The sequence below is a fragment of the Leiobunum rupestre genome, chromosome 2, assembly GCF_980474605.1.
Source record: "Leiobunum rupestre chromosome 2, qqLeiRupe1.1.hap1, whole genome shotgun sequence".
In the NCBI taxonomy this organism is placed as follows: domain Eukaryota; kingdom Metazoa; phylum Arthropoda; class Arachnida; order Opiliones; family Sclerosomatidae; genus Leiobunum; species Leiobunum rupestre.
In genome coordinates, this window is record NC_143385.1 from 47,493,660 (window position 1) to 47,507,405 (window position 13,746).

A 13,746-nucleotide genomic window follows, 5' to 3' on the forward strand; every position below is an offset into this window, starting at 1 on the left:
CGTGGCTTAAGTTTATTTCCTGATTTAGTTATCATTATTCAAGGGATTGAGTGACGTGGCTTAAGTTTATTTCCTGATTTAATTATCATTATTCAAGGGATTGAGTGACGTGGCTTAAGTTTATTTCCTGATTTAGTTATCATTATTCAAGGGATTGAGTGACGTGGCTTAAGTTTATTTCCTGATTTAGTTATCGTTATTCAAGGAATTGAGTGACGTGGCTTAAGTTTATTTCGTGATTTAGTTATCATTATTCAAGGGATTGAGTGACGTGGCTTAAGTTTATTTCCTGATTTAGTTATCATTATTCAAGGGATTGAGTGACGTGGCTTAAGTTTATTTCCTGATTTAGTTATCATTATTCAAGGGATTGAGTGACGTGGCTTAAGTTTATTTCCTGATTTAGTTATCATTATTCAAGGGATTGAGTGACGTGGCTTAAGTTTATTTCCTGATTTAGTTATCATTATTCAAGGGATTGAGTGACGTGGCTTAAGTTTATTTCCTGATTTAGTTATCGTTATTCAAGGAATTGAGTGACGTGGCTTAAGTTTATTTCGTGATTTAGTTATCATTATTCAAGGGATTGAGTGACGTGGTTAAGTTTATTTCCTGATTTAGTTATCATTATTCAAGGGATTGAGTGACGTGGCTTAAGTTTATTTCCTGATTTAGTTATCATTATTCAAGGGATTGAGTGACGTGGCTTAAGTTTATTTCCTGATTTAGTTATCATTATTCAAGGGATTGAGTGACGTGGCTTAAGTTTATTTCCTGATTTAGTTATCATTATTCAAGGGATTGAGTGACGTGGCTTAAGTTTATTTCCTGATTTAGTTATCATTATTCAAGGGATTGAGTGACGTGGCTTAAGTTTATTTCCTGATTTAGTTATCATTATTCAAGGGATTGAGTGACGTGGCTTAAGTTTATTTCCTGATTTAGTTATCATTATTCAAGGGATTGAGTGACGTGGCTTAAGTTTATTTCCTGATTTAGTTATCCTTATTCAAGGGATTGAGTGACGTGGTTTAAGTTTATTTCCTGATTTAGTAATCATTATTCAAGGGATTGAGTGACGTGGCTTAAGTTTATTTCCAGATTTAGTAATCATTATTCAAGGGATTGAGTGACGTGGCTTAAGTTTATTTCCAGATTTAGTTATCATTATTCAAGGGATTGAGTGACGTGGCTTAAGTTTATTTCCTGATTTAGTTTTTATTATTCAAGGGATTGAGTGACGTGGCTTAAGTTTATTTCCTGATTTAGTTATCATTATTCAAGGGATTGAGTGACGTGGCTTAAGTTTATTTCCTGATTTAGTTATCATTATTCAAGGGATTGAGTGACGTGGCTTAAGTTTATTTCCTGATTTAGTTATCATTACTCAAGGGATTGAGTGACGTGGCTGAAGTATATTTATGTATAAGCTTCATAAAAACAATCAACTAAGATAAGTATGACCGTAAGTGTATAATATTTTTCATAAGTGTGACACTTGATACTCTTCACATGCAAAGGTTTTACTGAGAGCTATTCGCAAGACAGACTGCATTACGGGCTTCGTCGCCGTTTTGCGTCCGCTGACTAACGCGTCACACGTAGCCTTTGTCAGTGCCTCGCTAGAAGGCGATTTTCTTCTGGTGATGACGTCACTCCGTTATTAGCTCTCAATAAAATATTCCCCAAAGTGACAAACTTATGGAACAATATTATAGACTTATGGTATTACACATTCTACTTTCTCAAGGTCAATGTTTTAATGAAAATATCGGTTTCACCAATGACCACATAAATTCTTACGTGTCTAAGGACTGACAACTCTTAGCTAGAAATTACTAGTCTTTGTAATGTTGTCCGAAAAATTGCCGCAGCCAATGCTTATTGACGGATCAGATAAGGCTTATTTCCAAATCCAAACGCTTTTAAAAAGTAAAAAATAACATTTACTTTGATAAAATAAAGAATTCGCGACCGAAACGAGACTAGGTGGCGCATCGGAGCAAGCTTCTCCGAGGTTGTACCTATGATTTAGCGTCTGCTACAGACAAATTAAAACTTATCAGAATATAAGCAAACGATGCAAAAATTATATTAAAATGCAAGTATCATTTTTTATAAAGTCAAATTTTCGAATAACGATGAGGAAAATCTAATAGCGTCTGCTTTAGCCGCTACCTATCTAGCTTTCAATGGCGAACCAAAGGGGGCGTTGCGATAGTTTTCGGTCACTAATAAACTATTGAATCGAAACATAAAATTTACTATTATAAACATTCGCTTCTTTACTGAATGTAAAGGATGATAAAATTAGCGAATAAGTAGATTAGTCCATTATGAAAAGGGATAGTAAAGCTAAACCCTAAACAAATTTGAAGAAATTTAAAAACTTACTAATAGCTCGTACCGATTGGTCTTCGAGCAAACTAAAAGACGCGAAACTCGGACCATGGACTGTATTATAGCTATAATACAGTCCATGGTTTAACCAGTGGAGATAAAACATGCAAACTCAACGCGGGAGTAAATCCAGGTTTTCACCCAGTGCCATAAGCTGGGATCGAACCCGGCTCCTCTTGCCAAGAGATATTGCAATAGCGTGTTAGACAGACTATCGTAAACCATTAGCGTTAAACGTCATACTAATCGAAATACTGATGCGTAAATGTCCTACAAAAACTACATCTACTAACACCTACGCTTCATTGTTGGAATAGAAACCATAATTAAGATTAAAGGCTTATTAACATTGCTGACTAACACGAAATACACCGTGTTGCCTCGTGTGAATGGACAAAAAAATGTCCAGTTTTTGTGGCCGAGGTTTAGTTCCAAATATTTAAGTTTGATAATTTTCGTACACATCCTGTCGATTCCACAAAACTAAATGACAATAGTAATATTATATACCTTTATTATTGTAAATGGATCTATTTTGTAGTCGAAAAGATATTTATTTAATTACCAGTAAATAACGTCGCCGGCTAACGCGGAAAATCTCGTCAACTTTTCATGGACCGTGTAAATGAAAATTGAACTTGTTTCGCGAAAACTGCGTTCACCAACAAAGTTGGGGGAAAATATTAGCAAGTGTGAATAGGCATTAAGAGTTACTAAGTAAAGAAAATGTCTTTTTACCTTAAAACTCCAGAAACACAGCACGCCATATCTCGTTCACCAAACGCGCCGGTATACTTGGAAATTCAATCTCTTCACGGCCAAGTCCGACCCAGAACTAACCGCCACGAAAACTCCCCAAATATCCAAAGTTAAGACTGCAACAAAAAATAACGCTGTCGGAATCGGACACAGAGGAAAAAGAAACCCCCACTGCTGTTGAACATTTGTAATTCAAACCCAACACTTGCTAACAAAAGAAAATTTTCCCTGGTGCTCGCTTCAAAAGGCAAAAAACATATCGCCCTAACTGAGCCTTACGAAATAAAGGGCTCGCTGGGATCTTCCCGACTTCAACTGATGCTCGAATGATGGTTCGCAGTGGTATTAAACCTTAGTGGCGCTACCACGGTCGATTGAAATCCCTCCAGCTATAACGTACAGTGTACAAAATAACCTTTGAGCACTGGAAATAGGCTGTTTCCGTACTGGAGAGCCTCTTCGTAGAGCAATTCGTTTCGTTTATTTATCCCGCGTCTAAACATATTTCGCCTTTTCGACTGCTACTAGGTTCGTTTGATACTTTCCCCGTATGACAATGGTTGTTACGACGTTTCTTCATATTGTTGGCTGGTATCAGGGGCTTCGTGGATAATTTTTATCGGTTACGGACGCGCTGTCAACTTGACAGCGTGAAAAAGACGTATTCCAAGGCATTTTTGGGGCACGTTACCTCGCGTTGTTAGTAGTCATTGTGACATTGGTATGGTGGCGTTGGTTTTAAGTTGATTTTGGAGAAGTGAGTTTTGTAAATTACCGAGAAAGTGTGCATTGGATGTATCCGTAGGTTTGTCTATTATGTAGCATTGCCGGAATAACTTGCATTTTACATTCACGACCTTTGGGTTAAGGCCAAGTTTAAGGTCAATGTCAACCTAAAATCTGCCTAGGGTTCTGGTGCCCTAGACACGTGCCTTCAAGACCTACTATCAGGGTTTCATGACGAAAATAAAACCGATATTAATTACAACTATTTAAATAAGTTCCCTGCACGCGAGGCCTAATGACTTAGTCTGAAGTTCACCAAACATTTATGGACATTCTAAAAATGGCTCTCATTAAGAATTTAGAGTAGGGACACTGACACACTTGCGTGAAACCATAAGTAGATAATCAACGTAAGTATGACACGCAATGCATTTTTTTAATGATAATCTGTTTTGCCAATAACAACGTAAATTATTACGTACCGACGCGACGGACTGACAATTCTCCGCGAACCATTTCTAGTATTTGAAGGATGCCTGTAAAATCACCGACGGTCCTGGCCGGCAGCCTTTTCGACGGACCAGCCAAGGCCTATTAAAAATTAAAATGCTTTCAAAAGTGTAAATAGCGTTTACTTTTGGAAAATAATGATGAATTATTGAATCGGAAGATAAAAATAACTATTATTAACACTGGCTCCATTTCAGAAGTTATTTTTTTTTCGAATTTCAAACCTAAACTCGTGTACGCTCGTATTTCTCGCGGGTGTTTTGCCTCGTGATCTGTGACGTATCATAGTGTCATGACGGCTGTTTTAAGGCTTGGCTTAGCTACGACCAAGGATCCTATATGTTAGAAGGATATGAGGCGACGGGACGAAAAATGGCAGCGCCGTCGGTGGGTCATGCGCGATAGAGAATCCGTCTTTAGATTCCGTCAAGGACAAAACATGGAGGAAGCACCACCAAAATTTGTCCTTGAGGGAATAGAAACAAGACGTCCCACGTTTAGAGGCTCTCTTAATATCGACGGCGCTGCCGGAGGGCTACCTATCCTTCTAACATATAGGATCCTTGCTACGACGTACGCCTACGACGCTACGAGCAAGCCCCGATTATATTTTATTCCATCTATTAGCAATAAACACAGCATTCTACCCAAGAAGAACGCAACCCGTTAAAAATCGTGCATTTTTTCACGTACAAATTTCATTGGTTAGACGCTTTGGCGCCTGCTGCCGTCGGAAGGGGAAAATTCCGAAATTGTAGTCCCCTTTTCCGTAAAACATTCAGCTCGTCCAATGAAAATTGTACACAACACTACGTTAGCGTGTTTAAATGATCATCAGGGCCGTCTTTGCCTAATTGGAGGCCCCTGTAACTCCATCCAAGTTTCTAACCTCCAGTGCGAAGTCCATAGTCGCTCTAATCTACAACTATCGGTTCAAATAGTTTCACTTGTCTTACTAAAGGTTAGTAAAGAAGAAGCTTATTGTGAATTTAAAAATACCAACAACCAAAAGTCTTTATTCGTTTTAGATTTAAACTGTTTATAGACGCGACTAAATTCGAAGTTTAGGTCTTTCGAGCAATGTTAAAAACATTTTTTTATTAAAATTTCTTTTGCGTTTCACTATTTGAAAAATGGGGCCCTCCAGAATCTTGGAGCCTTAGGGCAGTGCCCTTTTTGCCCAATGGGAAAGACGGCACTGATGATCATTTCTTGCAGTTTTCGTGAAGTGATTTTCCGAATTAATACAGACAGTTGCCAACTTGCCTGCCATCCCGAAGGACCATCATTATTAATTCTGAAGCTAGAAATAAACTTTTTTTCTGAAATTCCGATTCACAATGGAAAGATAACCCGCAGTTTTTACGATTCCTTTCAAGCATCCATTGATTGTCAGGCAACGATTAAGACCCTCGCTTGTATATAATCTAAATTGTTTAATTTGTCGTAGTTTCCCGTGGAAGTATTGCAAAGCGCTGATCTCGGCCACCGCGTCAGACACAAGGCTGTCTTCAATTCCTTTTATGTTGGGCGCTGCTAAATTAGGGACAATTGGTGGTGAAAGCCCTACGCACCCATTCGGAGGCGAAAGCCCTCCCAAATCCGGCCCGGGCTCTTGCCTAATTCGGGGGTAAGAGTTTTGACAGACAAAACACTGCAGAGGTGTTAATTAGAAGCGAAAACGCCGCCCTTAATTAATGAGAACTTCGCCGATTGTAAATAATTCTATTTAACAAATTTAAGGATAAATTACTTTATCAAGTAGCGGCAATTTGCTTTTGAAGCCACGAAATAGCGAGAATCTTGCGAAATAAATGGCACCAGAAGCGTATAAAATATACCTTACGAGAGAAGTATTCATCTATCTATCCTGCCATAAGTAACATAATTTCTATAAGTATGTCAATTCGCAACAATTATCACCTGGTTTTCAGAGCATTCTAGGTTTATTTCAACAGAGAGACCCCTGGTGTCTAAAATGTTATCATATAAAGAAAAACTACACTGTTAAAAAAATTCGTTCAGAAGACGTTCAACTTAGAACAGTCTGTTCAGAAATGAACGATAGTGTTCTAAAGGTATGTAACAGAGAACGGTGTGTTCAAGATATTTTATTTCGTTCAAATAAGAACGAATGCTCTTTCGCCCTCTGGAGGAAGGCTTGTAAAATACACAATAGAATAGATTCGTTCCAATAGCTAGGAGATCGTTCCCCTTAGAACAGGTTTTACACACAATCCTATATGGATTTCTTTGTATTGTCTTCATGTACATCAGTGGCGCCGCCAGCCATAGGCACGAGTAGGCACGTGCCTACGTGGAAAATTAGAGGGGGCCCCAAATTTATTAAAAAAGGGGGCCCTTTTTTTCATTTTGGTAAATTTTCCGTAGCCGAATTAAAAGAGAAATTGCTGAAAAATTTCAAACTTGTGACTTTCAACTAATGCACATATTTTAAGGGTTTATATTTACTCCATTTAAAAAGGATAATAACCATTTATAATACCAGGGGGTAAGCGCGTAAGCCAGGGGCGTAGGAACGTTCTAGAAGTTGGAGGGGGCAAAGATAAACGAAAAGTTGTCTGGAGAATGGTTTTTAATTTTTAATGGAGTGTAGCTTCTACGAATGCATGTTTACTTTTTACTACTATGCAAATTGGCGGGAAAAGACTGAAATTTAAACACAGTTGAGGTTCTATAAACTGTATATGCTTTTAAAATGATAATTTGAGCCTTTTGAAGATTTCAACTGACCAAAGGTTGGAGGGGGCAATAACATTAGTTGCCCCTCCCAGCAAAATTCTAGGGAGGGGCATTGCCCCCCCTGCCCCTCCCGGTTCCTACGCCCCTGGCGTAAGCAAAAACGCAACGGGTGCCTTACGTGGCCGTCACTTCTCCTCCCGCTGAGGGGGAGTTACGCGCGTGGCTAGACGAAACACGAAATCGCACAGGTGCGACAGAGAAAAATAAACAAAACAACAAGCTATCTTGTGACTAGATTTAAGGCTTGTATATGGTTCTCTTCGCCAGCACCGACCCTAGACCTTGATCAGGGTAGAGCGAGATCGTCTTTCGGCGCCTTTTGGTCGACGCTTTCACATAAATTTTTCGCTCGGAATTGTTTTTCGCAATTGGCATTTTGGCGCCCCTTTCCACCTGGCGCCTAGAGCGACCGCTCCGCTTCCTCTACCCCAGGGCCGGCGCTGCTCTTCGCTATATTTTGACGACTATTTTGAAATGACCGTCCCTGGCAGAGATGTAGACATGTAGTGTATTTTTTCAAAGAAAAAAAGGGTGACTCACTTTCTCTAAAAAATTTGTTAACAGTCTACTACCCCCTGGAAGTAAGCTGCCGTAAGCACGCACCCACGAAGCAGGAAAAAAACTATTTCAGGGGCGTGATATTTTAACTATATTAGCCCTGAAATATTTTTTTCCTGCTTCGTGGGTTCGTGCTTACAGCAGCCTACTTCCAGGGGGTACTAGGTCAAACTTTGAAGCCCTCTAGCGCTCTTTAAACTCGTCGCAGAGAAACGCGACAAAAACCTGTATACTTCTCAGCTCATCACCTACAACCACCATAAATTTCTGTCCTGACGATTGAATCACCCTGTATAGAAGTTGAAAAAGTAACTTTGTTAGTTATATAGTAGTAGTATAGTTTCAGATGGTTATTCATACCAGCGAAAATAACTAGCTAATGTTTAATGTTTATAATTGTTATTTTTATCTTCTGATATAATAATGCATACATATTTTCTCACAAAGTAAGCGTTATTTACATTTTTGAAAGCATTTCAATTTTTAATGGGCCTTGGCTGTATCACTCAGCGATTTCCAAAGACTAAGAGAAATTCGCCGAGAGTTATAAGTCTTTAGTCGCGTAATAATTTACGTTGTCAATGGCGAAACAGACCATTATTAAAAAACTGCATTAGGTAAATAGGTAGTGTCATACTTGTGGTTATTATGATACTTATGGTTTAAGTAAATATACTAAAAATTGGTGGGCAAGAGGGGGCCCCAAATTGTAGTGCCTACGAGGGAAAAAATCCTGGCGGCGCCACTGATGTACATGTACTAACATATAAGCGTGAAACTTTCAACGTATGACCGAAAGTAATAAATAAGTGTGACACTATTTTGCGAAAAACTTCGTATGGCCAAAAGTAACAAACAAGTATAACATCCATATAGTAATATATGAGTGGTTTTGAGTGCGCTTTGTTATAGGTAGTTTTTTCGTACATTATTATGTTGTTTTAAGTTGGTGTACTGGTTGATTAAACTATTACTCGTAGTTATTTATTTACAGGGTGAAAAAGAACATGTTGTAATGAAGTTGTTTTTGTAGTTGTATGTACAGGGTGTTTGGAAATTTACCGAAGATTCAATTTCATTGTTAGAGCGTAGCTCCTTCACTAGCGACTCAAATGGCGTTAGGTCTGTAACGCTGTTTCTCAGAAACTACCCCACCTATTGAAAAGAAACTTCACACAAATAACGATATAAATAACCTCCGTGTCGTAACGAAGTGGAAAACGAAAAAGGGTTGTGAAAGGTCCAAATTTATAGGATACGCACCGTTTTTTTAAGTATATTTTTATTTGATTGGCAAGGTAGACGACATTCGTTCGGAAATGTAATTGCCCAAGTTCTAGAATTAAAATTTACAGAAAATATTTCGTAATATACTGCAATTTGGTTTGACGTTTTCAGCATACAAATAAATTCTTACATCTATTGTTATCAGTTCTCGGCCCTCAGGCTGATATATAATGTAATATCTTTTGCGCTATGAAAAAGGTTTTATTTACTTTACGCCTAACACTGACGTGGTAGATATTTTAAGCTTAATAAGATGGTTTTCGTTGAGGAAACTTGAGGTTAGATCTAAATTCAAATAATCTAGTTATAGGCCTGGTTTTCCTATTCGGTGGGCAATGGGTTATGTTAGGTTATTTTATTAATTTAGCATGATGAACTGCCGGCAGGAGACATGAGCTATAATTTAGAAAGCAATAACGATAAAGCATTCCAGGTCGAACGAGAAAATGATCCTCGGCGAACGACCAAGTGTTCCACCGCGAACGACTAAACGTTCTAATTTGAACAAAGAAGGTTTGTTCAATATAGAACATCTAAGTTCAATATTGAACCATCAACCATCGTTCTTTATCGAACGAATATTTTTTGTTCATATTAGAACAAAATAGCGTTCTGTTACAGGGACAACCTTCTGAACGGCGATTTGTTCAAATAAGAACAATTTTTTTTTAACAGTGTACTGCCAACGACGATACTTTACTATTGAGTTCGAATGCAAGTCCAGGTTGGAGCTAGCTGCGAGTGTCAGTGTTGAAAAAAAGTTCGGTTAGAAAATTAAAATTGAAACAATAGGTGGTTTTTTTTCCGCTTGTCCTGGGACAAAAAGTGTAAACTTTTTACCCCAAGACGTTTTATTCGCCTGTTCTCGGGGTAAGATTTACATTGTCCCGAATTTTGTTCGCTTGTTCCAGAGCTCTACGGTTACACTTTTTACTCCTCCTCGAAAGGAGGTGTATCTAGCTTTGTCGTCTGCTTAAAATTCGTTTCACGAAAACATGACGGGCAAGCTTTTTATAAATAACCTTTAACCTTTAACTACTCCCTTCTTACTCCAAATCGTTTTTTTCGTCAAGACAGTATTGAGGTAAAATGACGTCATATGGCTACACTTTTTAACCTGCTCGAAAAACCCAGAACAGGCGGAAGAAAACCACCTAATAGGTGTCATCAAGAATGTATTTATTTATACCTAGGGAGAATGTCTATGTCGAGACGGTTTTTAGCCTTTCTCTCAATCCACCCGTTGGTCCCCCCAGTACGCTCCTCCACTTAAAATAAAACGAATAGTCCCGGTATTTCATTGACTGCTTAAAATTTACGTCACCTAACGCGATGGAAATCAAACGCCGGTGACGTTTTGTCTTTCCCCAGCGCGAGACGGGGGAAAGGCGTTCAACGTGCCCGGCGATTGTCGCAACATAATCATTCTTCCTAAATATAAATAAATACATTCTTGGTGTCATATTTATGGTTATTATGTTACTTATGGTTATTATTTTATTCGTGGTCCTGCCAAATGTTATTAAATACATAATGTAGTGATTTTATTTTGTATATAAATAAGTAAATAATCCTATGGAATGTAAATATTTCGTCTTACCGACGGTAAATGTTGAGTCGTAATAAATTAACTCCTATATTGAATACGATGGTACATGCTTCATTTTAATGTATACTTCTCTCGTAAGATATATTTTATAAACTTCTGATGGCACTTACTACACTAATTGTTGTTCTAGAGAGAGCTATTTCGAAATAGCCAATATTTGGTCTGCTTTCTCTTCTCAATAGGCGAAACTATAAAATAAATTTGGTCTTAGCCAACTTGTTAAAATGGGAAAACAAAATCACGTGACTACCATTTCACAGCCAACTTCGATTCGGTAACTCGTGGTTATAGTTGGCCGTGCGAGGGCTAAGAAAAAATTATTCCTTCCAGATACTGCAGACAGCTAATTAACTTACACTTTTCTATTACAAAATGTTTTAAATAATAATAATAATTAGATAATTTAGAAAATTTAAACCGCCATTAGCAAAATAAAATGAATAATAGTTCGAATTTCGTAGGATAGATGGCGCTGCAGTTCTCCACAAAGTCATGTGACTACCATCTTTTCATCCCCCCTGGACTTTATAGTCTCGCCTATTGGTTTTCGATTATTTATCGAGTAGTAGTCAGTTATTTAATTTATTTATCGAGTAATTGTCAGTTCAACATTTATTTTGCGGCACCATATATCAACTGATATTATAACTTTCAGTTATTTGTCGAATAGTTTCAAGAACATTCTATGGTTTAAAGAATAGTTTTTACAACATTTGGTTGCTTATCGAATAGTTTATAGAGGATTCTATTGTTATTCAAATAGTTTTTACAACATTTGGTTGATTAACGAAAAGGTTTTAAAACATTTATTTGTTCATTGAATAGATTTTATTCCATTTGGTTGTTTATCGAATAGATTTTATACCACTTTATTGTATATCGAATAGATTTTACTCCATTTAGTTGCTTATCGAATAGTTTTTACACCATTTGGTTGTTTATTGAATAGTTTTTACATCATTTGGTTGTTTATTGAATAGTTTTTACACCATTTGGTTGTTTGTCGAATAGTTTTTACATCATTTGGTTGTTTATTGAATAGTTTTTACACCATTTGGTTGTTTGTCGAATAGTTTTTACATCATTTGGTTATCTATCTAATAGTATTGAGCATTGGTAACTTAACGAACATCGGTTATCTATCGCAGCGGTTCCCAATTTTATTTTGCTATGGAACCCTAAATTTTCCACCTAATTCTGGCGGAACCCCAACTCATTTTTTTACTCATCTTAAACTCTTGACACAAACAAAGATGGCCACGCTGCAAATTCTCGGAACCCCTGTGACCCTTTAACATCGGTTATCTATCTAATAGTATGGAACATTGGTAACTTAACGAACATCGGTTATCTATCTAATAGTATGGAACATTGGTAACTTAACGAACATCGGTTATCTATCTAATAGTATTGAGCATTGGTAACTTAACGAACATCGGTTATCTATCGAATAGTATGGAAAATTGGTAACTTAACGAACATCGGTTATCTATCTAATAGTATTGAGCATTGGTAACTTAACGAACATCGGTTATCTATCTAATAGTATTGAACATTTGTAACTTAACGAACATCGATTATCTATCTAATAGTATTGAACATTGGTAACTTAACGAACATCGGTTATCTATCGAATAGTATGGAACATTGGTAACTTAACGAACATCGGTTATCTATCTAATAGTATTGAGCATTGGTAACTTAACGAACATCGGTTATCTATCGAATAGTATGGAACATTGGTAACTTAACGAACATCGGTTATCTAATAGTATGGAACATTGGTAACTTAACGAACATTGGTTATCTATCGAATAGTATTCTCAACCGAAACGAGTCTAGGTGGCGTTGCGGCTACGCTCTTCCGAGGTAGCTCATTTGATCTATCGTCTGCTATTGTCAAATTAGGGCAAAATGCCTAAATGCAAATATTACGCTTTTATAGGTTAAATTTATTTAATCCATAATAGCCCACAATACATGTTATTGCGTTACATAGCAAATCCTTCTGCTACTGTCTGCCAAACGTTAATATCGTCTGCTAATACGCTGCCTATCTATAGTTGTCGACGGCAACCAAAAGAGGGCATAACGAATAAAACATTCGGCCACTTATGGAATAGTTATAGTAACACTATTTTTTCACTGAATAATAAAAATGATTCTGATTCTGACAAATCTATTTAGTAGTTTCCACTTCAACAATCAAACATGAACAATATTAACATTATTACTACTTATTAGAAATATTTTTGAATGTAGCTTACCTGCTTTTAGTGCATTACTTCATCGTTCAGACAAATTCATATTTCCTGTTTTGTTTAGTATGACAGAGAGGAAGCTCAACACGGCGGTTTTCGCGCAGTATTTGCTGGAGTACTCGGCTGAATGCTCTTGAACGTTAGCCCATCTCAGTCGCAATGTAACTTTGAAAGTCATTGAAAATGCATTTTGCCGCTCAAGAGCTTTCAACCCTGGGACGAGTTCACACTTGCCCATTCACTGAGAACCTCGTCACCCAAAATAACGCCGCCAAGAAGATGTATTTGAGTTGGTTCTGGTCGGACGCCAACAGATATCCGTCATGGATTCTCCGTTGGCTTTCTTTTTATGGGAGATGAGGCCCATCTCGATTATGTCATTATCGCTAATTAAAACAGTGTTGCCATACGATAAATAAGTATAGCTCTTTAAGGGAAATATTTTAGCCTATAGGTTATGATCTGATATCGTTAAAAACAATTTTAAAAATAATTTCACAAATTTTACCTTTAGAGTGTGATAATATAATGTATTGTGAAAATTTTTGAAGTCTGATAATTTCACATAGTTTAGTCTAATACCTTCCAAACCTTTTGGGGTCTGATAAATTCAGATATTTTAGTCTGATATAATTAAAATCTTTTGAATCTGATAATTTGATATATTTTAGTCTGATACCATTTTTAACTATTGAGTATAATTTCAGATATTTTAAACTGATACTAGTGTTAAAAATTTTTTTTATTTTAAATTGATACTAGTGTTAAATCATTTATTTTATTTTAGACTGATACTAGTAGAATTGGTTTTTTTGTTTGATATTTTTTACATAACTATAGTCTGATATTTTTTACATTACTATATTCTAGTCT